Source organism: Ahaetulla prasina, chromosome 18 (genome assembly GCF_028640845.1).
Source record: "Ahaetulla prasina isolate Xishuangbanna chromosome 18, ASM2864084v1, whole genome shotgun sequence".
NCBI lineage: Eukaryota > Metazoa > Chordata > Lepidosauria > Squamata > Colubridae > Ahaetulla > Ahaetulla prasina.
The window spans coordinates 6,750,292-6,756,250 of NC_080556.1; positions in this window are offsets into that span (position 1 = coordinate 6,750,292).

A 5,959-nucleotide genomic window follows, 5' to 3' on the forward strand; every position below is an offset into this window, starting at 1 on the left:
TAATAGTTACGCATCTGTGGCTGTCAATCTCGCCAACGGTTTATGAATCTTTGAGTGACACATTTTCCGTTCCCCAAAAAAATAAAATAAAATGAAATATATTCTCTCGGGTGCTGGATTGCTGGAAGATGGGGAGGGAGGGGGCTGTTTCCAATGACTAAAGAAAGGGGTCTCCAAGCTTGGCAACTTTAAGGCTCGTGGACTTCAACTCCCAGAATTCCTCAGCCAGCTTTGCTTTGCTGGCTGAGGAATTCTGGGAGTTGAAGTCCACAAGCCTTAAAAGTTGTCAAGGTTGGAGACCCCCTGGACTAAAGGATGAAAATATGAATTGCAACACTTGGAGAAAGAAAGAAAAAAAAAAAGAGAGATGGAAGTTTGTTTAAAGCTGACAGTTCCATGCCGAGGTTGGATTGTTTCTGCAGGTAGTCCTCGACTTTACAACAGTTAATTTAGGGACCGTTTTTTTTTTAAATTTACATTTATACCCCGCCCTTCTCCGAAGACTCAGGGCGGCTTACAGTGTATAAGGCAATAGTCTCATTCTATTTGTATATTTACAAAGTCAACTTATTGCCCCCCCAACAATCTGGGTCCTCATTTTACCTACCTTATAAAGGATGGAAGGCTGAGTCAACCTCGGGCCGGGCTTGAACCTGCAGTAATTGCAGGCTGCTGTGTTCTAATAACAGGCTTCTAACAGCCTGAGCTATCACGTTTCAAGTTACGATTCATTTTTCACACCACCATCGGTCAGGTGATCAAAATTCATAGGTTTGACATCTGAGTCATAGCTCTGACTTGCGATTTCCGCTACCAGTTCGGGCAAACCGGCTGAATCCCACTTCTGGTTATGAGGCTCGCAACGTCCCCGTGGTCCTCTTTTGCGACCCCCTGACCAGCAAAATCCAACGGGGAAGCCAGATTTACTTAACGACCGTGTTAGTAACGTAACGCCTGCAGCGATTCACTTAACAACTGGGGGGGGAAAAAGGGTCACAAAATGGGGCAAAACTCACCGAACAAAGGTCTGACTTAACACCGAAGTTTTTGAACTCCATCGCGGTCGTAAGTCGACCTGTACTTCACGGGACAAAGGATGTTCAGACTGACCAGTGAAGGAAACTAGGGTCTGTCTGGCTGTTTCTCCCACCAGGCCGAGCTCTAACCTGGTTTAGCGTATTCACTGCGGCTTGCAAAACAAAACGAAAAAAAACGGTTGGCGGCCGAGCAAACTCGCTCACCTCGGAGCGTCTTCTGCAATCCTTGTTAAGCAACGGGGCCAACCCGGTTTCAAGTCCCCCCACAAATGAGGAAGTGGGTGAACTGGAGAAGAAACGGACTTTTTGTGTGTGTGTGTGTGTGTGTGTGTGTGTGTGTGTGGTGTTTTTGTTATTTTAAACGTTTTTGCAAGAAAAATTGAGAGGCGCCCGAGAGGCTCGGTCCTTGCAAATCCCCCTCCAGGTTGCAAAAAAATATTTTGCTCGGTTTCTATGGAACCGCTTTTTTTAAAAAAAATAAAATAAAATTATTACTTAAGGGTCTTTTTCTCTCTTTCCCCCCCCCTTTTTTCCCCCTCTCCCTCCTCCTTCGATATTTGCAATAGTGGTATCCATTAAAAGGGGAGGGGGATTCTTGGAGCAGAGATGAACTTGTGGGGGGGGGTAGCTTACGAAGCAGCCGCTAGGCTGTCCATAGAAGGCCTTTTCCTTTCTAACCATTGATGGAATGTGCTTTGCGTTCAGGGGCTGTCAAAGGCCCGGGGAAAAATAATTTCAGCTGGGGGGGGAGAGCGAATATTTTATCGGTCTTCCCTTCCAGACACCCAAACATGTAGGACAGCCAGCAAAAATGAAGTATTCAGCTTTACCTCCGGTGTGTGTTTATGTACAAAACCATGGCAACTCACACGCACACCCCCAACCGGGGGAATGTAGGGAGGCACTAAGCTTGCCAACAACTGTTGTGTGTTAGCTTGGCCCTGGGTATAGGGGAAGTGTGTGATGGTTTTATGCAAGCTTGCAACATCGCCGGAGTGCCCCCCACACCCTCCAAAAAAAATTACATTGGCGGCTCTCGAGGAACTCAAGATCCACATTTCACAAACACACACACACACTTTCCATTTCTGCAAAGAGACGGGAGGAGGAATTCCTCCTGGAGAAAGAATCCTGGAGTTGCAAAAATCTTGAATTTTGTTGCGCATCCAAGGGCACAGAGAGAGAGAGGAGGGTGTGTGTGTGTGTGTGATTTTTCTCCAACTCAACAGCATGGAAATTGGGTGAGAAATAGGGAAAGGAAAACTCTTAAAAGGTGGTGGGTTTTCCCCCACCACCACCTCTAGATATTTGTCCCTGCAGGAAAACGTTATAAATATGGGGTTGTAGATCACTTCGTGGTCTCCCATTCAAGGAGTTGCTTGCAGCTGGCCTCTTCCATTGCCGTGGCATACTTAACTGTTGAGTTAAGGCATACTTAACCGTTGAGTTAAGTATGCCTGCTGGGATGTTTTAGAGACATTGGCATTGTTTGTCGGGCAATAAAATACAACGTGCTGTTCTTTGGCTTTCCGAGTGGCGTCCCATCCCAGGTTTCGGTGCTTTGAGATCAGCCCAGGTGAGACAGATGGGAAAATCAAAGGCATTTGCGGGTTAACAAGACCTTTTGCAATTGGAACAACAGAGCTGGAAGGGATCTCGGAGGTTTTCTAGTCCAACCCCTTGCACAAGGAGGAGACTCTATGCCATCTCAGACAAATGGCAGTCCAGTCTCTTCTTATAAACCTCCAATGATGGAGCAAAGACAACTTCTGGAGGCAAGTTGTCCCACTGATTAATTTGTTCTAACTGTCAGGAAATTTCTCCTTAGTTCTAGGTTGCTTCTCTCCTTGGTTAGTTTCCACCCATTGCTTCTTGTCCTGCTTTCAGGTGCTTTGGAGAAAAGCTTGACTCCTTCTTTGGGGCAGCCCCCCCAAATACTGGAATACTGCTATTATATCAGCTAGTCGGAGGTGAGAGCGAGTACCTTCCACACATGTTCTGCCGTCCTCACATGCTCTTGCGTGTGCCTTCCGCGCATGCGCACAGCCTCTAAAACATCGTGAAATAGGACGGCATTATGTCTGGGCGGGTGGGCGTGGCCTACCGCAGTCTCTGCTACCGGTTTGCCCGAACCGGATAGAACCAACTAAATCCCACCACTGCACCTAGTCCTTCTTTTCATCGCCAGTTCCAGCAACTGTTCTTCATATGTTTTAGCCTCCAGTCCCCTAATCGCCTTTGTCGCTCTTCTCTGCACCCTTTCCAATCGGCAACATGTTGGGGCTGTTAAAGCATGTCTCAGTTATCAAAACTGGGAGTTGCGGCGTCCGATTGGTCTGAATTGATTATAGACTTCAACCTGCCCCCCACCGCCCCCCACCGGCCATCTCCAAAAGCCAATATTGGTTCACACATGAGCTGATCTTTCAATTCTGATAGGATTTGTTTGCTTTGGCCCCAAAGCACATTCAATATTTATCCCGGGCAAACAATCTGAAGCTTGCAAGGATCCGGAGACGAGGTTGAGATTAAATAAGGGCAGTTTGTACCGTTCTTAACCAGCACGCTGGCGGTTTGACACGTCCTCCTGCAAGGACCGAATTCAGACAACGGTCGCCATGTCCCCTGGAGCGGGGGGGATCATGTGATCCCCTTTGGCGACCTTCTGACAAGCAAAGTCGACGGGGAAAACCAGATTTACTTAACAACCATGTTGACTAATTTAACCACTAAGGCAGGGGTGAAATGCTACCAGTTCGCTCCGGTTCGGGCAAATCGGTAGTGATAAAAACTACCAGTTTGATCGAACCGGTAGTAAAAAAAAGCTAGCAGTTCGTCCAAACCAGTATTTCTGACCATCAGCTGTGCCACACGGTTTATATTCTCTAGAAAGCAGGAAATCCTGCTTTCTAGCGAAGCTGAATCATGCGGCACAGCTGTTCCCCCCCGCCTCGCTATTCTACGTACCTAGTAAAGTCTTCTTTTTCCGCGCGAAGCCCGTGTTTGGCGCGCACTGTGCATGTGCGCACAGTGAACTGGTGGCGATCCACGAAGGATTTCACCACTGCACTGCGGTGATTCACTTAAGAAATGTGGCAGGAAGAGAAAAAAAATGCAGATAAACTACGAAGCTGTTTGGCATATAAATTGAAAAAGGAGAAAGGAAGGAAATTGATTCACCAATTAATGGATGGTGAAGGAACTCTTCACCATCAAAATGACGATTAAAAAAAAGTGATTCAAAACATTTACGGAAAACTATATGATCAGGAGACAATTTCAGAAGACAAAGTAAAACAATATTTAGAAATAAGAAATGTGGCAGGAAATGTCATAAAAAGGGGGCGAAATTCACTTAACAAACATTTTACTTAACCGCACATGTTTGGGGCTCAATTGTGGTCATAACTCGAGGACTACCTGTTTTTTAGGCATGCCAAATCCTTGGCTTCGTGTTCAGAGCAAATACAGGGTTATTACGGCAATGTGCCGGGTGCGAATCCCAAGTCTGACATGCATTGATATTTTCCCTCCTGGGATGGGAAAAGTGACTTAACGACCGTCACTCGCCCTTACGACCGTCGCTGCATCCTCATTGCTCATGTGATCAAAATTTGAGCGACGGCGAACGACGATCGTAAGTCACTTTTCCCACAATTTTCCAGGGGGAAACCCCAGCTTTTGGGAAAAGCGGTATTTGGGTCCCACACTTTTTTTCTGGGTTGAATTGTTCTCATTAGCTCCAAACCACACTGGTTGACTTTAAGCGAACTCTTGACATCTAATATCCCGGAGAACAGCGTGCAATGTTTTTCCCACCCTTTTAAAATGATTATTATTATTTTATTTCGGATTGCGGCCGATGGCGGAGTTTACTCGACGTGCCGGCGAGCTCTCAACCGATCCAGAGAGTTTTCCCCGTGGGAACAAACGGACCGCCGCTTTCCAGCGAAGACGTGCCTTCTCGATGCGTTTTCAGAAAGAGATTCCAGCCACTTTGCTTTTAAAAATAGAAAAAGGCCAGCGCTTCCTAAGAAGTGTGAGATAACCCCGCTCGCTAGGAAAGTTGTAGGTTGCTGATCAGAGTAGAATCCAGAACTGGATTTTATTTTTAGCGCTGTTTATTCCCAGGAAAGCTCTTTCGGGGATCGGATTCACAACGATTGCATCCCATGGTTGTCTTGGTTTGCAGTGTGGAGAAGGAAAAACAGCTACTGGGAGTCCCTGACATACGACCACAAGCGAGCCAAATATTTCCGCGGTTATTAATCGAGATTTGCCCCATCTTACGACCTTCCTTGCGACCGCTCTTAAGCGAATCCCTGCCGTCATTAAATGTCCATTGCTAAGCTAAACGGTTCTTAAAGAGAGCTGCACCTGATTTTGTGCAATGAGGACGCAGCAACGCAGCGACGGTCGTAAGGGTGAGTGACGATCGTAAGTCACCCTTTTCAGTGCTTGTTGTAACTTCGCGCAGCCACTATATGAATGGTTGTAAATCGAGGACTATCGAATATTGAATATTGCCTATGGGTCTGCTTTTCTGCTTTTCTCAAACAGGAGGGCGTCCAGACGTGGTATTTAGTCGGTTTGGACCGGTTCGAGAAAACCGGTAGCAGAGATCGCAGGTGGGCCCGCCCCGGTTCTATGCCGTCCTATTTAGGCACGTTTTCGAGACCGGGCGCATGCGCAGAAGGCGTGCATGTGGTGAACCGGTAGTAAGAATATTGGAAACCTACCGCTGAGGGTGTCTCAACATGGCGGCTTGGAACTCCCAGAATTCTTAGCAAAAATTTGTTGGATGGGGAATTCTGGGAAAACGGGCAGCCCAGCTGGGAAAAACTTTCGAATTAAGGAAGAACGGCAACCAAGCCTCTAAAGAAGGCCCAAGTGTTATTTCCTATTCTTTGTTTTAATTGCTC